Source organism: Mytilus californianus, unplaced genomic scaffold (assembly GCF_021869535.1).
Source record: "Mytilus californianus isolate M0D057914Y unplaced genomic scaffold, xbMytCali1.0.p SCAF_7, whole genome shotgun sequence".
In the NCBI taxonomy this organism is placed as follows: domain Eukaryota; kingdom Metazoa; phylum Mollusca; class Bivalvia; order Mytilida; family Mytilidae; genus Mytilus; species Mytilus californianus.
The window spans coordinates 31,956,802-31,976,519 of NW_026262723.1; the positions used below are offsets into that span (position 1 = coordinate 31,956,802).

Here is a 19,718-nt window from a genome sequence, read left to right on the forward strand (position 1 = left end):
CAAAACGAAAGATAAATATGATATACAAGTTTAATTGTATTCAATTAAGGGCAAGCTATGAATAGACATGTTATACTATTGCCATACATGTTAAAGTTGTGAATGGAAATTAGGAATGTGTCAATGAGACAACAACCCGATCAAAGAGCAGAATACAGCCCAAGGCCACCAATGGGTCTTCAACACAGCGATAAATCGCACATGGAGGCGGGCTTCAGCTGGCCCCTAAAAAAAATGTGTACTTGTTCAGTAAAAATAGACGTCACACTAAACTCCGAAACATATAAATGAATTAAATTAAAAAATAAAATATACAAGACTTACAAATGCCAGAGGCTCCTGACTTGGGACAGGCGCAAAAATGCGGCGGGGTTAAACATGTTTTGCGAAATCTCAACCCCCCCTTAATACCACTAGCCAATGTAGAATAAACAAACACACGGCATGTTGTTTATGTGTCAGTTGGTTACACTTTCATTGAAGTTTATCCTCCATCTCCCTTCATTCATTTGGCTGTCCGAAGTAAGGTATATTTTGATAGGTGTCTGTGATTGTACTCTTATTATGTTTTGCCCCAAAGAGTATTAGTGTCAATAATTCTAAAAGATATACTTTTGAAATGTTCCAACTTACTTGGATTAGATATTCACTTAATTGAAAAATTATTTCAAGGATCAAAGATACTCAGATTTTATTAACAGAAAGTACTAGCTAGTCCTTGTGAATTGATTTTTTTTTTATTTGAAAAATAACGCAAAAGACCTGAATTTGAAATGCTACTGACGCTCAGCCATTTTCTGTCTTCGTAGAAAATACTGAATGTATGTGCTCATGCTGATATATGATTTAAATAATTAGTAAGCAACGGTATATTTGATCCTTTAAGTGAGACTCAACAAAAAAACGGATATGTAATGAATGAGCACATGTGCATGAAACAACAGGTATACGCTAGATGGAGAACATCTGAAACAAAGACCTAAAGCTTGAATACCTTAAACCGGGATCAAAACTAGCTCTAACGTTGACCTTTGTTGTGACTCTTTAGAGTGTCCGATTCCAACGCTTTCAACTTTTCCTTATTATCGTGTTACCCCTTCAAAACTTATAGATTTGTCGTTAGGTGTGTCGCTTTTAACAAAAGATAATGTGATATTGAAACTTGCAATAATGCACTAGTGAATATGATATTACAGTAGTCGATATATGATGATGAAATTTACATTTTAAAATAATGACATTGCTTAGTGTCATCAGAAAAAGTGTATATTGTCAAAACGTTAGTGTTTGTTATTCTGTTCAGCATTTTATTAATTGATTGATTCTTTTTAATTCGATTATCGTCTTTTAACAACTAAGCATGCCCATTCAGAACTGGGTTCGACAAGGTATGTCGGACGGGCAACTTTAATTATTTTGATTTGGGCATACATAAGTCTTGCAACAAGTCACCTACGGACCCCTAAGACATCTGCTGTAATGGTTTTTGGTGTTAAATTCATAGAAGGAAACTAGCAGAAAGAAGTCTACTGGACTGAGGATCCCTTATATGTTCTCTTAATTGTGAGTAGTTAATTAAACAAGCCATAGTCTTAATAAAAGATTCTTGTTCTTTATGAATAACGCTATCATATATACTTATAACCGACTGATTTGTTTTGATTATTGTATTGGATTACTTTTTTTCTTCTAGTATTTACCACGCGGTGGAACAAAAAAGGACACTTACTAATAAGCACTAATTCTAATCCTTTTTGCGCGCCTTTATTTACGCAACTTCCTCTGTCTCATTTTTAGACTTATACCTCTAATTTTACACGAGCGGTCATCTCAGTACCAAAATCTATGACAAACGAGACGATTTTAATTTTGAAATTATCAATTTCCTCCACCTTAGTATCAATATACCAACTTCAACTTCATATAAGATATACATTTCCCAACTCATTCGGTATTCAAGAGTTTGCAGCTGCTACTCAGACTTTGTAAAACGTCACCAGTGTCTGAGCAGAAAGTTGATGAACCAGGGTTATGTCAAAGAACGTCTCGTCCTTTTTCTAAAAAAAAGTGCATCAGAAGATACCAAGAACTTGTGGATAAATATTCCGTTTCAACGTCACAAATAACATACGGAGTATAGATTGTAGGTACTGACGTTGTTTATCATCTTAATAACGTGTTATAGTATTCTTTTATTTTTCTCTGTAAATTATTACTTTTAACGTTTAGTCTATTTTTGGTGGTGTCCATTTGACATGGCTCTGTACTTATTTATCCCGTCATTGTGTTATTGTGCTATGGTAAATTCTTGTATTCATGTCTTTCGTATTGCTAATGTGCTTTGTCTATATGCCTTTTTGTTTTTCTTTGTTGACATATATGTTTGTTTTTATAGTTATTAAGATTTTAACACAATGCTGACTGTTGTACCCCTATCTTTGACCTTTTTAACCTATTATGTCTTTGTTTTGTTCACATATCGATGTCTATATAATGGAATTGTATGCGACTGTCACACACGTGGGAAGTTTAGCTAGCTATAAAACCAGATTTAATCCACCATTTTCTATATAAGGAAATGCCTGTACCAAGTCAGGAAAATGACAGTTATTATCCATTTGTTTGATGTGTTTGAGCTTTTGATTTTGTCATTTGCTTTGGGACTATCCGTTTAGAATTTTCCTCGAAGTTCGGTATTTTTGTTATTTTACTTTTCATCGCTGTTGATTAAAAGGGCCCTTTTAACCCATAGTCTATCTTATCTGTTTGCGTTGTCTTCTACGTGTTTTTGTTTTTCATTTTAAGATTAAATTGTTCTATTCTCAATGCACCGTGTCAAATAATACAATTTCTCAGTATCTTCAAACCCCATATTTTAAAAGCAGATTTGAATTGTCCAGGTGATATCGGGTTTAAGCCGTGCTTGGTACATACCCCATGCCCACATAAACAATTGTCAATTACAAAAAAAATCTCCCCAGATTCATAAGTTCATAAACACTTACAAAAGTGTAGGTCCTGATGAATATTTGTTGTAGATTTTCACATCTACATGTTATGTCCACATAAACTACTAGGTTTCATACAATTCTATTGTGTGGTTTTCAGAGTAGTACGCTGAAAAACTATTGCAGAACCATATATTTAGGTAAAATTCAAAGGACATAACTCCAAGAAAAAACTAATTTTTACTATTTTAACCGGAGCATTGGCGAGATAAAACAAAACGGCATTAAGGACCAATCTGTGGTAAAATCAATATAAATGCAAGCCCCTATGTTTAAATTATATTATAATAAAGCAAAGAGAACAATTGTTCTCGAAGCGCTCTTGGTGAAGGGAAATATGTGCAGTTACTTAATTGAACAGACTATAAACAGTAACGGAAAAGGCAAGGAAAAAGGCATTAGTGAAATGCTTAAAGATTTACAATGACATACTAAGAAAAGTTTAGATCAAGTCAAATGTTTCTCTTGCATGTTTTATGGCAACTTCAGTTTATTTTCGTGCATTTTCCCGTAGAATGCTTATATTCTTACGTCCTCATTTACACATTCCAAGCAAATCATAACTTTGCCGATCAGCTGACCCATACTAATATTGATATTTTACCTCGGGTGTGTACTCAAAGCCTTTGAAGAACGTCATGTTAGGTTAGACGATGTATACAAAAATGAAATATCCGTATATGAATTGGATGTACTCCCAATGACAAGTAATCGTTCTTTATAAGAAGGAGAACAACTATACTATACAAAATATGCATTAGGTATGTTCTGCATAATCGAAAAACGAGCCGACATTTTGTCCAGCAACTGGTTACTTAACCGTCAACTAGTTTATGAAAGATTTTCTGTCTATTCAAGGCATTGTAATTAAAGTCCCTTTTCCACCAAGAAAAAGCAGCGTACGCAAGCTATGATAAATTTAAAAGATATCTTGAAAATCGTAATCTGTATGTTATGAAGGTTATCAAATCTTAGATTTTAAAGCTGTCATATCAATAAATGGTCTTACACAAGAAAGTCGCGCTGACTTGTATTATGAACGCATTGTTATAATTTTGGGATCATTGCTGAAAAATAAGCCTCTTGATTTCAACATTAGTTGTTAAAAAGGTGTAATTTCTAAATTTAAACTTTATATTTGGACATGTTAATGATATATCTGTAACAGAAATTCAACCACTACTTAAGTTAATGTAATAACTTGAGAAATACTGTCGAGTCTAAATTATAAGTCATTCTTCACTATCATTAATCATTTTATAGAACGATTGAATCACGTAAGGCAATGTCCTTACATCTTTTCATGACCATCTAATTCATTTTCCTCTTGCAATGGTATATCAAAAATCAATTGACTTCTCTATCCTTAACACTAGTATTCTCCATTCATAGCTTCAGGACAGAATGAAAGAGTAAGTTCAATTTAGTTTGAAAGCAAATGGACAATGTAGATGATTTCTCACTGAATATTTTACAATTTAGTGACTATGTTGAATTAATTGCTGTATATGTAGTCAACTACAAACCTTTTGTTTTGTTGGCGTCTTTGTCAGATTTATATGTTTGTTTGTTTGTTTTAAATTTATAGTCAGTTGTGTTGTATGTTTGTGACGTAACTATGTTAACACAGTTTGTAATGCTGTATCCTTAGACCTTATTATAGTAACATTATTTAGTTGTGTTTGTTTGGGTTGCTCAATCAATTTTGTCAATATAACTGAAATATAGATAACCGACATACAAGTAGGATGTTAAGTTAGCCATAGAACAAGGTGTAACCAATCATTTCCTCAGGAAAATTCCTGTACATAGTCAGGAATATGACAGTTGTTTCCCTTACTTCAGATGATTGAGATAGCGTAACGTTTGATTTTGTCATTTTTTATGGATTTTTTTTTGTTAATTCTTATTGATTATTTGCTTTGTAGATTGGTAGATTGATTGGTTATATTTCTAATATCCTATTGTTCTGAATCATTATTTCAATGTATCAAACATTTCAAATATATCAGATTTATAATTCAATACGTTTAAATGATATGGACAATGATTTAAGACGGTTTATTATTAGGATAGGGTCAGGCTGGCCTCGCTAATGCATGAAATAAGACGAAGTAATAACAGCTGTCGAACACTGTCCAGCAAGATAAATGAACAAGATCATCATTGAAAGACCAAAAATTATAGTAATATGGTCCCATATGCATTATTAATTATAACAAATGTAAGATATAGATGAATATATTTATTTAATGCAAATGTTTATTCTAATTTTTGTTCCAATGCCATACTTTGCGATTCTTGATATGATTTTCTACACTGAAGGTTCTTGCTTACAATGAACAAATGAACGTTTAATATCGATATGTTCATCATGTTGTAACACTGTTGTCTGTTCCGCTATCTTGCAATATTTTGAAAAAATAGTAATACCAGTTTAAACAGAACATATCATTGGAAGCTAATATGTTGTTAGCGATTGATATCCCTGGAAAGTTAAAGGAACACATTTAAATTTTTACATAGTCCATAATTGTTCAATAATGAAGCATAAAGTGCAGAAATGTTTTTGGCACAATAGTTTTTCCAAGGTCTTTATAAGCGAGTCGATTTATTTAATGTTGTTTTGGGTTCTATTTTCTGTGTGGAATCTTTGTGGACGGTTGTTAATAGTTGCGTTGATTGTCATCGATCCTTTGTTCCTGATGGTTTTTTTTATGAATGTTAATTGTTCACTAAAAATCTTCTCTGCATTTTTTTCTTGATAATTATATTTTAGCTTGAAATGCTCATGGCATCTTAAAATGTATAGAGGTGAGTAAATTAAAAGCTGGTCGAACATTTTCTTGTCTTTTAAGGTTTAATGCTCTAAACATATTAAAAATCGATATCACAAGTTAGACTCCTCGTTACAGAAGAATATCTTTAAAATCTTTCACCTTAAATTATACAATGAACCAATGAAGGTATAATATCGATATGTTCCTCTTGTTGTAAGCACAACTCTGCTGTCTGTTCCGCTATCTTGAAATATATTTTGAAAAAATGATAATACCAGTTTACAGTTAAAGAACATATCATTGAAAGCTAATAAGTTGTTAGCGATTGATATCCCTGGAAAGTTAAAAGAACACATTAAAATTTTTACAGAGTCCACAATTGTTCAATAATGAAGCAGAAAGTGCATAATGGTTTTGGCACCATAGTTTTTTCCCCGGTCTTTATTAGCGCAGTCGATTTAGTTAATGTTGTTTTGGGTCCTATTTTCTGTGCAGAATCTGTGTGGACTGTTGTTGATAGTTGCATTGATTGTCATCGATCCTTTGTTCCTAATGGTTTTTCTTATGGATGTTAATTGTTCACTGTAAATCACAGGTTAGACTCCTCGTTACAGAAGAATATCTTTGAAATCTTTCACCTTAAATTATACAATGAACCAACGAAGGAATAATATCGATATGTTCCTCTTGTTGTAAGCACAACTCTGCAGTCTGTTCCGCTATCTTGAAATATATTTTGAAAAAATAGTAATACCAGTTTAAAGTTTAAGAACATATCATAGAAAGCTAATAAGTTGTTAGCGATTGATATCCCTGGAAAGTTAAAAAAACACATTAAAATTCTTACAGAGTCCATAATTGTTCAATAATGAAGCAGAAAGTTCATAATAGTTTTGGCACCATAGTTTTTTCCCCGGTCTTTATTAGCGCGGTCGATTTAGGTAATGTTGTTTTGGGTCCTATTTTCTGTGTAGAATCTGTGTGGATTGTTGTTGGTAGTTGCGTTGATTGTCATCGATCCTTTGTTCCTAATGGTTTTTCTTATGGATGTTAATTGTTCACTGTAAATCTTCTCTGCAATTTTTACTTAATAAATATTTTTTAGCTTGAAATGTCATGACATCTTAAAATGTATAAAGGAAAGTAAAATTAAAGGCTGGTCGAACAATTTCTTGTCTTTCATGGTTAAATGCTCTTAACATATTATAGATCAATATCACAGGTTAGACTCCTCGTTACAGAAGAATATCTTTAAGTTCTTCCACCTTAAAAGCTTTTCCATCACAATATTTTCTAAAAAGGCATACGGTGGCACAATTTGCGATCAAGCGGTGGCATTTTGAATTTTCGCAATCCTTCCCTATGCAGTCCATACGTTTGTCCTTCATTTAATTGAAAACTTTATCGCTCACTGTATATCATATCTACTAAAACAAACGCTTATTTTAAACAGGCAACAGCTGCTTTACATTATCTATAAACTGATTGATAAAAGTTTCCTTGACTAGTCATTTGAATCTGATTAATAATGTATCATGTATCCATGTTTGCATACAGGAAGATCCACGAATGTCAAGACGTGACAGATAGATTTTCAATGGTTCGAACTCATCCAATCAGTGTATTGTTCCTGTTTGAAAGTACATTCGATCTGACGAAACGATAAGAATAGATGGTAATTAACGACCATAATTCTTTTTCGTTTTATACATAACATATGATTAGAACAAATATCTAGTACTTATAGTGTTAACAATTAAAATGTATTAACAAACCATACATGTTTTCAATTCGGATAAAAGTAAAACACAAATACAGTTATAATCAAGCTTTCACAACTACATGTAAAAGATGAACTTTATAGGGTAAAATTAATTTGATAATAAGTCTGATAATTTGCTGAAGTAAGTCTGATATAGTAGTATATCCAAGTGAACTTTCAAGCCCTTTGCCTGAATTCAATTGTTAAATATAACTCTACAAGGTTTCAACTCCCTCAGGCAAACTTCGATCAAGATGGCTATTTTTTTAAGGTTCCTTTTGATTATATAGCTCTTCAAATGTTCTTATACATCCTTGACTTTCAAATATTCGGCTTTGATCGTTCTTGGTGAAGGTTAATCCAAAAAAGCGTTTCTGACGTAAGCAATTTATAAAGTGTTGATTTCTTTTTTTTTAAATCAACTATTCATGTTACAACAGTATGTAAATTAATAAGAAACATATCGAAACATAATTCTTTGTTTAAGATGTGTACTAAAAAGAGAGGCGAAGGATACCAAAGGGACACTCAAATTCATAAGTCGAAAATAAACTGACAACGCAATTGCTTAAAAAGTAAAAGATAAACAGACAAACAAACAACAGTACACAAAACACAACATAGAATACTAAAGACTTAGCAACACGAACCCTAACAAAAACTGAAGTGATCGCCGGTGCTCCGTTAAAGTAAGCAGATCATTCTCCATAGTTGGAAGCCGTCGTGTTGCTAATGTAAGTACAAACCCGGTGATATGTCTAATTCGGTAGGTCACATTTGGGGGAAGTGGCGAGATTGTAGTTACGACAATTGAAACATATCCGTCATCATCTGTGAAACAGATATTCCCTAACGGTCAACCAACTCCTGATGGCGTCCGTAAAATTTACGAAGGGATGATTTCAACTTCGCTACTTGTGAGCAGCAAACCCTCTCTCAAGGAAATCATGATAGGAAACACAAGCCCAGGAAAATCGAAATTACATTACATTTTTCATTTAAATTACTACATCTCATTGTCAATCAAATCCAACCTCTTGGTTTCAAAAATTCTATTCGTGTTTTCTGTAATTAGTACCTGCAAGGAAATTATTTTTTTTTCCAAAAATATCTTATAGATATAAGAAAATGTGGTATGAGTTCCAATGAGACAACTCTTCATCCAAGTCGCAATTTGTAAAAAGTAAATAGACACTAATTGCAATGCGGTTGATTAGTTGTTAACAATGACTGCAATAGTTAGCATTTACATTTTGTTTTAATGTATTCTAAATATACGTTTGAACTTGAACATCGGCACTTAATAGATAGTCAAAACCACCGACCTGCAGTTGGGATACTTCTCTTTGAGTTTTCTTACCAACAGATTCGTGATATTCTAAAATAAATAAATTATTAGTCATTGTCTCATCGAATAATTGAGTTTAAAAGTGATGACCTAAACTAACCGCATACTTTTTATTTCACGTAGTATATTACGCTTTATTTGTTTTACTTTTGAAGAAACTATAAATATCAAAAGATGATGATATGTGGCTATTAAACGCAAAAAAAATAGTAAAGCTCGATTGATTTCGAAGAAATGTCACGAGGATGGATAAATAATAAATATACAATTAAGCGTTTTTGTCTCGCCTTGACGGAGTCAAAACGCGAGACATAGGTATGCTGTTCACGGCGTCGGCGGTGACGGCGGCGTCAACAATGTATTAGTTTGTGGTTAGGTCTAATTTATGAGAATTTTTGACTGTCCCTCTGGTATCTTTCGTCCCTCTTTTATGAACCACTAGTAAAAGGTCAATGATATTTGGTATGCAGTTGTATAAGCATTGGCATATCTCATTTCCATAGAATTTTTTCGCTCCGCCCCTTAGTCATGGTCTGTTGACTTTAAAACTTTTGCTTAGTTTACATGTATTAGTTTGTGATTAGGTCAGTTCAAGGGAATCCATTAGAGGCAGGCAAATTTAAATTGTTATGCAGTTGTATAAGCATTAGCACATCTCATTTCCATGGAGAATATTTGGCCTTGCCCCCTCAGTCATGGTCTATTGACTGAAACTTTTGTATAGTTTACATGTATTAGTTTGCGATTTGATCAGTTTAAGATGAACTGTTATAGTTAAGTCAGTGATATTTGGTATGCAAAATTATTGGCATTTCCAAGTCTCGTTTCCGTGGAGATTATATAGCGCACCCCCTCATCATGGTTCATTGAGTTTACAAGTTAATGTTTGTGTTTAGGTTTGTTTAAAAGGAACGACTTATGCATGTTATGATAAGTCAATGGTATTTGGTATGCATATCTCATTTCCATGGAGATTGTTTAGCCACGTACTTTCAGTTTTGGTTCATTGATTTAAATACAACTAAGAAAGGAAATGAGGAATGTGTCAAAGAGACAACAACCCGACCAAAGAGCAGAAAACAGCCGAAGGCCACCAATAGGTTTTCAACACATCTAGAAAATCACGCACCTGGAGGCGTGCTTCAGCTCGCCCCTAAACAAAAATGTGTACTAGTTCAGTGATAATGAACGTCGTACTAAACTCCACAACAAATAAATGAAAAATCATACAAAACTAACAAAGGCCAGAGGCTCCTGACTTGGGACAGGCGCAAAAATGCAGCGGGGTTAAACATGTTTTGTGAGATCTCAACCCTCTCCCTATAGCTCTAGCAAATATAGAAAAAACAAAAACACAGCAAAACGCAGAGGTAAAACTCAGTTTAAAAGAAGTCCGAGTGCGATGTCAGAATAGGCAACAAAAGAAACTAAGCAACATAACAATGCTACATAAATTAACAAAGGACTACTAGCAGTTTCTGACATGCCAGCTCCAGACCTCAATTAAACTGATTGAAAGATTATGTCGTCATCATATGAAAATCAAGCACAATCCCTCCAGTTTAGGGTTTAATGTCATACCATCATAAAATTTATGAGAAGAACATAACCCGTATCATGCCAACGACTAGTTTTAAAATAAATGTGTTAATTTCCGATGCAAAGACCGTATGAGTGAATCAATATTAATACCAAAATATGCCATCTTTAATGACCTGACAACAGTATCGTAACTATATCCCTTCTTAATAAGGCTGTGTAAAGGTTTGGTTAGCGTTTGAGGTGAATGCCGACATTTTTGTGCTCTGTAAAGAATATTACCATAAAAGATTGGATGTGAAATACCTGAACATATATATCTGTGTAAACAGTTTATTCTATGAAAAACGTAACAGTCTTTTCCTTATTGATTTGTATATGTTTAACTAAAATATATTATCTTTAAATACTGTGCCTTCTTATTTCGGATGAAACTAATAGCACGGTCCATAAAAGTTCAAATCAAACTTCAAAGAGTTGGATATTTCTATTTTTATCAAACCAAGACGTCTCCGTATTTTGAATAACTTTCATTTCTTTTTCGTGAAATTAAATGTCTTATCAAATATTTCGAAACCGAGATGAACAAATGACGTGTGTTTAGCATTTGCATTAATTATTATAATAAAAACAGATTTCATAACAGATGTTTCAAGTATTTTAAATTATATTACTTTGTATTCATTTATTTCTATGGGTATAATTCTCAGGGAATAATAAAACAGTATTCTTTCGCTGATACTCGATTTCATGGTTTTGCCAAAGTTTACATACAAGCACATGGAAAGTGAAGGAATGCGTTGAACTCTTAAGCGACAAAATAATCAAGTATTGGTATTAGCATGAATAGTGAGGTGGAAAACAGAACATATTGCTTTTTCCTGTCATCTTAATCCATATTGCTACTGATTATGAAAAATGAATAAGTGTAACATTTCGTGAGACATTTAACAAATTATTGTTTCTTAAGTCGACTACCAGCTTATAAACACAAACGGTTTCATGCAATAGATGTTTATCAAAGTTATGAGCTATGTATGCTAGGCTAATTTTTTATGTTTCGATGTTTCCATTAACCAATTTATTACCATACTATATATAAACATACTGTTTGTGGTGATCCAAATGAGTCGGAAATACCCCGATATTTTCCCAAGGTAGGGAGAGTTAGTTTTATAATATCAATTAACGGAACCCCAATCCTATCCATCTTCTGCTATAATGTTACATTTTTTTACTGTCTTTTGTTTCCGAAAAATGTCCCATTTTTGTATAATTTCCATTTAAGTTCGCGGATTTCCACTTTATAAATAGAATTTGTAAAATAATCACCTTGATGATTAGACCGTTTTTTTGTACTTTTCTGAACGCAGTCAATTAAAATATACTTAAAAAAATATGTGCAATGATTGTGTACATGCATTTTGATTAGTTGTTTGATTTATGGTGTTGAGCAAATGAAGAAAATTAGGAAAAAATTGTTTAAAAGAACATTGATATAAGTATCTGAAATATTTAGTATATTTAGATGCAATTAAAATGTATAAACAATATCTTACAAGTCATTTTTACTCTCCATGAAAATGTCACAAAGCTATATTTCTATTTGATTTGAATAATCAGATAAAAAGGGTGAGGTATCGAATGTCCAACTGTTCACTCCTGGTTCAAAATGATAAAATTGACCCACCCCTTTTCATAAACATTACATATAAAACAATATTGGAACAAATACATACTTTTTTTAAATCTACTTTGATATATATATATACATATTATTCATACCTTGCATATTTTGTTTGAATCCCATAGGTATTGATAAGCATTTGTTTTTTTTTAATTGACTGTGAGCAATTTTATTTCAATTGATTAAAAAAAATATGCATGTTAACGTAAATATATGAAACAAGGCCCTTTTCTATTCAAATAGTCCTGTAGTATGTTACCTCATATGCAAAGCTTACTGATGAGTCCCATTGCATAAGATCACATTTAAAAATCAATGTGAACGGGACAAAACTCACCAGGCCAAACAGACGCTAAATCTATTTTTTGCATTTTTGTATCATTACCACACGTATTCCTTGATATTCTGAATTATTAAAGATGATTTTTATATCTTGCATTAAATGCAAATTTCAAATGTTTTGACCAAATTTTATTTTGACTTTTTGACTTTGATCATACATTTAAGCATGATGAAATCAAATACCAAACGAAAAGCCTACTGATGAGTTTCATTGCCAATGATCACTTTTTAAACCATGTAAATTGGATGAAACACACAAGGTTAAACAGACGCTAAATTTATTCATTACAATATTAGTATCTTTATCAAAAATTTTCACTGAAATTCTGAAGCGTTTACACTTTTTCTTGCATTAAATTCATATGTCAAAGATTCAATAACATTTTATTTTTCTATTCCAATCCTTTAACGTTTGGTCTTGGGAGTCTAAGCATGACAAAATTAAATAAATAACATATGTGTAGAACCACATAAGTCATCGGAATTGTATACCCTGAGGGATGTCGCTCCGTATTAATGTTTTAGGACTTTCGGAAATTTCTGTAGTACAGCTTCAATGTAAAGCGGTGTCCAAATTCGCCCATCAGAAGACAAAACAGAATTTAATAATTTGGAGAGACATTTGGGCATGCTTGGCTCTAGAATTTGCGCATCCATCAGACAACACAAGTCTGTGTCCACACTTGTTATTAAATAACTAAAAATGTATTTACAATTGAATATTTCTTTTTTGAAATGTAAAGTTGCAACAGGTTTGAGAAAAACGACAAATTACGCAATTAAGATATATATTTATAGATAGCACATCCTCTTTATTTACATTGTCTACTGAATTTATTTGATACAGACGTACTGTTAGGAGCAAGCAATATGCACACAAAAATGTTGGTATATTTGATGTTCTTCTTTTTTGAAATTTCTGCAGGTAAGACATTATTTTATATTTCTTCATGTTAAATGAACAATTTGTTTGTGAAATATATGGACATAAAATAATCAATGTGTGATTTGTTTGATCTCAGTTCTTCATTGGTCAAAATTCAATTATGATGTCGATTTATTATGCTTTCCTCTGAATTTGCTATTGTGTCCATGCCCGATGACATCACATATCCAACTATTTGTTTTGACAGATCATTGAACTAGTTGAAGAGTAAAGATAAAGTTTGTCTACATATCGCAAATAAATCATTAGAGAAACAGATTCCACCGAGTATCTATATTGATTCTACCACTGCATATCGTGTAATATAATATTTATATTTAAAATGCTCGGCAAGCCTCCCGTTTTCAATACCAACTTTTAACTGTCGAGTGAAGAAATATCATATCACACTCGATGCAGTGGTATAATCTTTAGTATATATCAAATGTACCACGTGCACTCATATCGATGTAATGTTACCTTTTCCTGAAAAGATGCTTAACATGACAAGTATAATATCCAGCAAATGGCTTATTGATAATCCAAGTAAGCGTATAAAACTAAAGGCGATAGATATAATACAAAAGTCATTTGAACAAGTCACAGCAATATCATATGAAAGGATGGGATGAATTATTCAATGTACTTTTGAATGAAATATTTAAACCATTTGTTGAAAATTTATTTGAATGAAATTCAATGATGTCGTGGATTTAGATCTAGATACAACACAAAAAGCATTTATTAACATTGTCAGCTGTTAGTAATGAAAAAGAAGAAGAAAGGTTAATTGCAGCTTTCATAGAGTTTGAAAGTTGTTTTGATACTATTTCTTGGCATGGGCTATTGATTAAGTGCTTATCGAAGCATAAACATAGGATAATATATAATGTTATTAATTAGGTTGTATGAAAAATTAAAATCAAATAATGTGTATTAAAGTTTTGTTGTGGGCTATTTCAGTTCTAACATAGATGCTTGACAAGGCTATATTTATGTCCGCTGGTGCTCTTATTTATATTTTAGAAAATTAAGGTTCACACTCCCTGAGGCAAATTTGACCGTAGAAAAATTTGACTATTATTTCAAGATTTTGTTTGGTCAAAACGCTCCTACAATTCCTACGCATGTTTACATTTCTGACTGTCAATTGTGTACGTTTGAGCGTTTTTAATGAAAATCAATCTAAAACAAGTGCGTCGATCACACGAACTATAAAAAGAGCTATTTTAATTTATGATCATGAATTCTTTTCAACACATTCCTTATTGATATCAGGCTCATGTATTATAAAGTTTAACCCATTTGCAACGGCGAGATTAAATAACTATATTCGATTTTTTTTTTATACTGAGGTGTAACAAAGTTAACATTTATCAGTTGTTGAACACAACTTATATAGAAAGTCAAATATAGTATTCTGAATGCGATGTGCTAGCATATTTCAGTCAGAGAATACAAATAAAATTAAAATTAAAAGCTGTTCCCATGTTCATATATTTTATTTTTGCCAAATTTTAAACTTCATATTCCAGGTGTGACTGAATTTCCCTGCAAATTTCCGTGTCCATGGCGCAATAAAACATTTAACACATATTTAAAGGACGGAATCAGAATCGCTATTAACAGTTTTAGTGCTGATGGTGAAACATCTACTCTTTTTTTTGATGAATCAACATTAAAACAGCAGTGTTATCAAATAACAGAGCGCTTTCTTATTGTCAGGTATATACATTATTCATAGTTTGTGTTTCCTGCATTTGACGCTGTTGTTAATTTTAGGTCATATGACCTCTGAAATTCAATCCGATTTCAAGGATAGACGACTGCATTGATAATATTAGGCAAATTTTGAGAGAGGGAAGTGATTTATTTGTAATTCTTTTAAATTGAGAAAATTATGTGTTTTATGTTATTATTACAACTGCTTTTAAAAAAGACAGATTATTTTTTGTATAGCTTAATTTTTTCAACTTTGCCAAAAAAGGGAAACAACTCAGATAACCTTACGTTTACTCCCAAAAAAAGTGTGATCAATTACACCACTTTCCGCAAAATAATTTTTTTGTAGATTTTTAGTATGTTGTTCATAGATAGTAACAGACTTGTTTTTTCAGAGAAAAAACTTTGTGTTGCAATTAGTTGCAGGTTGTTCAACAAATTGACTAGATAAATAGTTGAGACTTCATTTTAATTATGATGAATAATGATTAATGACAGAGTAAAGTCATTTTGAGAGCTGAAAGTTTTTATATGATGTATCAATCTTTTAAAGACTAACTACATTATCGAATATTTCTGTTGACAAAACGCAAAAGATAAAAGATGAAAAGACAAAAGTAAACAGTTCATAAAATATTTCGCAGAATATGTCATAGTGCTTGCAATGGTTTTACTAGATTATTATAATTTATTGCCTCTAGGTGTACATGTATTTTCTAATGTCTTCTTCGTATAACTATATTACAAAAACAACCATGCTCGAAGGAGGAAACCATTATTTAAAATAAACCGAGTTGTATCGGTCTCTTAATACCTCATGTTAGCAGTTGTTGTTCTGAATCTTATTTACTATACTAGTATTTACATCTGTACTTTTCGTATAAGCGGTAAAATTGATAAACAATTCATTATGCTAGTTGATATGCATCAATTAAATAGATATAAGAAGATGTCGTATTAGTGCCAATGAGACAACTCTCCATCCAAGTCACAATTTGTAAAAGTAAACCATTATAGGTCGAAGTACGGCATTCAACACGGATCCTTGGCTCACACCGAACAGCAGGCTACAAATGACTAGTGTAAAACCATTCAAACAGGAAAACCAACGGTCTAATCTATATAAAAAACGAGAATCGAGAAACACTTATGAACCACATCAACAAACGACAACCACTGAACATCAGGTTCCTGGTTTAGGACAGGTGCAAACAAATGCAGCGGGTTCAAACGTTTTAATAGGTGCCAACCTTCATCCTACCTGAAACAATAGTGTTACATTACAACATAGAAAGACACACTATAAAATATCAATTGAAATGGCTTAACTCAATCAAAAGACATATTAACAAAAACAAGTGAACATACACTGAACGAATGCATTTGATCTATGACACACTGTAAATACAAAATTAATAAAACAAGGGGGTTAGATGTTTAACAATATCAAGACAAAAAAGGATGAATATTGATTGTTATTACTGTTTCTGTCAATTCAAAAGTGATGGAAATATTAAATCAAATGTGTTATAAAATCAATTTTAGATGTTCATGTTATCGACATTTTGAACAAAAAATAATAATAATATTTAAAATTTTTCAGGGAAAAGGATACTGACAAATTTCAATGTTACGTGATCTTTTATGATATTGAAAGCCCTCTGAAGTTTCGATATACAGCAAAATGTACGTGGTTATTTACTGTTGATCATCTTAATTATTATAAAATTCTAAAAGACATCATATTACATGTAACATTTGGTTTTGTTTATACCAACAAAATATTTTGATAATAATTTTTGTGTTTGTTTTCTGTCATATATAGATATTAAAAGATGTGGTATGAGTGCCAATGAGACAACTCTCCATCCAAGATGATGAGAGAAGACCACATATGAACATAACACTAATGAAGGTAATCCTCAGTAGGACATACATGACAATAGAATTCATTAGATTTTCTATTTTTATATCATTTGCATATTGTGATTTCCTTGATATAAAAGTGAGTAGATGTGCGTGCAATCTTTGCCAATGAGGCAACTATCCACTAAAAATCTTATTGTAATCACCAGCAATTCACCGTACGACCTTCAACGATGCACAATAAAAACGCCCGACAAGACAAATATGTAAATCAATCAGAGGAGAATACCAACCATATCGAATTCGATATTATTATCGATAGCAGTATGCAATATAGAACATAAACAGTAATGTATAGCACTAATAAGCGATCACAAAGCAAAGCAAAATACATCTGATTCAATATTCCTTTAGACTGGTTCTTGCTAGAATAAACCAAAACAATTTCAAATATCAGTTGGATTGTATTTTGATAATTTCTTTTATCACAAAACAGACATGATACATAATTTATCTGTATTTATGATTTAACGTTATTCATAAACACCCGGAACAGTAGGCTGTAATAACCCAAATCGAATTTGGTGAAATGTATATATAAACTGAAAGGGACACACAAGAATAGTTAAAAATATAATATAAAATTTTCGAAGGCATTCTTACCAATTTTTTGTATAACATTTGCATAACATGTATGAAGCACATAAATTACCATCTACATTATACATAAGAAGATGTGGTATGAGTGCTAATGAGACAAATCTCCATCTAAGTCACAATGCATACAAATAACAATTATAGGTCAAAGAACGGCCTTCAACACGGAGCCTTGGCTCACACCGACCAGCAAGGTGTACGAATTCAATACAAAATGATAGTTATGAGAAAAACGAAGAAACCTATTAAAATATATGATTTTGTTGATTCGATATGTATGTCGTGATTCACATTCTACTAGGTCATTTACACAAATATGGTGTTAAAGTTTTTTAACAATGCATTGATTCTTTTTCAGTTCCCCACACCCTTAACAACCAGACAAGAGAATTGACTGATTTATGTGGAATTTGTGGCGAAGGTGACGTTTTCGAAGCTGTAGGTAAGAACAACCGTTGTTAAATTTCTTCCAACATTCAATTGAATCAGATTATACAGACAAAGAACAGAAAAAAGTTACGGTATTTCTTTTTTGTCATTCTTTCTGTGTGTCATTTTGGTTTTTTTTTTTATGGGTTTATGTTTTTTGTCATTTTTTTTGCACATCATTGTTGGTTTCTATTCAACCTTGAAATTATGGTTGTCCGTTTGATATTTATCGCCTCATTTTTTGTATGTACCGTAATAATTGAAATTTTATCATACGTTGCACTATATAGTTTTACAACCAAAGCAATGTAGTCAAGCAGATACAAATTTCCTATTGTGTATCCTGTTCACCCTTTCCTGTTTACTTCATCACTAGATACAACCAATGACGGAATCTTTATTTGTAATGAGCCACTCAAATATCATTGGTGGCATTGGAATTGGTTGCTTCATAGCGTATAACATGGATTTTGTTGGGTGTGTACTCCTTAGTCTTTAGTGTGATGGTGTGTAGAACATGTAGAATTTGTCTTCTTGTTTTTGTTTTGTTGTGCAATGGAAAAAGTAAAATCACAAAAATACCGAACTCCGCTGAAAATTCAAAAAGGAAAGTCCCTAATCAAATGGCAAAACAAAAAGCCCAAACACATCAACCGAATGGATAACAACTGTCATATTCCTGAATTGATACAGGCATTTTCTTATGTAGAGAATGGTGGATCGAACCTGGTTTTATAGCTAGCTAAACCTCTCACTTGTATGACAGTTATATCTACCTTTTTGTCGAGCATAAACTATCAACATGCATCTAAAAAGTATACAACTAGTCTAGACAATTATTGTTTGTTTATCCAGAGAAGAGACCGTACATATAAATAACCTTTAGTCCTTAAGTCAATTACGTCACAAAAAACTTAATAAAGAAAATTAAATGTATTATTTTAGCCTTCTGATAATTCATCTGAATCTTTTGCAGTATCAGGATCACCTCCATCAAGTAGGTATATTAATCGTTTAATTGAAAAACAAAATGTTAATACAAAAAGGCTCATCATAATTTCTTTTTGAATAAGCAATATTAATGTTATATATATCAACAAATATCCCAAGTGTAGGTATGGTACACATCATTTTATTATTCGTATATTAACCATAAAATGGGTTTCCTGATGTGTATGTACTTGTCACTGGATGTTGGCCATCAATCGATCAATACATTCATATAACTGTTTATTGAAAAATGTCACTGTAGACCCTCGTATGATTCAACAAACACATGATTCCAATACAACACTATTGCAGATTTTATTTATCTTTCTAATATCCTTTCAGCACCTCCAGTAAATTCTGTTCCTTGCAATAGACCATCAACATGTACCTCTTCACCTGGTACTGCTTGTAATACGAGTGATATCATTCCACACGACTGCATAGAAACAACGACTGAAAGCCCGACCAACAACAACCATAACTGTAGAAAGAACAACAACAGAACAAACGAAAACCACTAAGAGTCAATGTGGAAAGAAAAAACACAAACATACCATTTGAGACATGTAACAATATAATATGCAAATAAATTGAGTCCAACGAACATTCTTATCAAATTTGCAAGGAATATGGCAATTGTTTTTCACTTGTTCCGTTGTTGAT

The 19,718-nt window shown here is 32.0% G+C and overlaps 1 protein-coding gene and 1 long non-coding RNA gene across 7 annotated transcripts in view; both read left to right on the forward strand.

The window, feature by feature from the left end:
* Nucleotides 1-19,718, forward strand: part of LOC127709947 (antiviral innate immune response receptor RIG-I-like) — a 186,690-nt gene that overhangs the window by 64,987 nt on the left and 101,985 nt on the right. The window lies entirely within an intron of this gene.
* On the forward strand, nt 15,074-19,659 carry LOC127709951 (uncharacterized). Of its 2 annotated transcripts, XR_007985871.1 has the most exons (5): nt 15,074-15,116; nt 16,717-16,799; nt 17,995-18,078; nt 19,042-19,062; nt 19,398-19,659. It is a non-coding gene; the product is annotated as an uncharacterized LOC127709951 (long non-coding RNA). The 2 variants fall into 2 exon arrangements; XR_007985872.1 differs by lacking the exon at nt 19,042-19,062.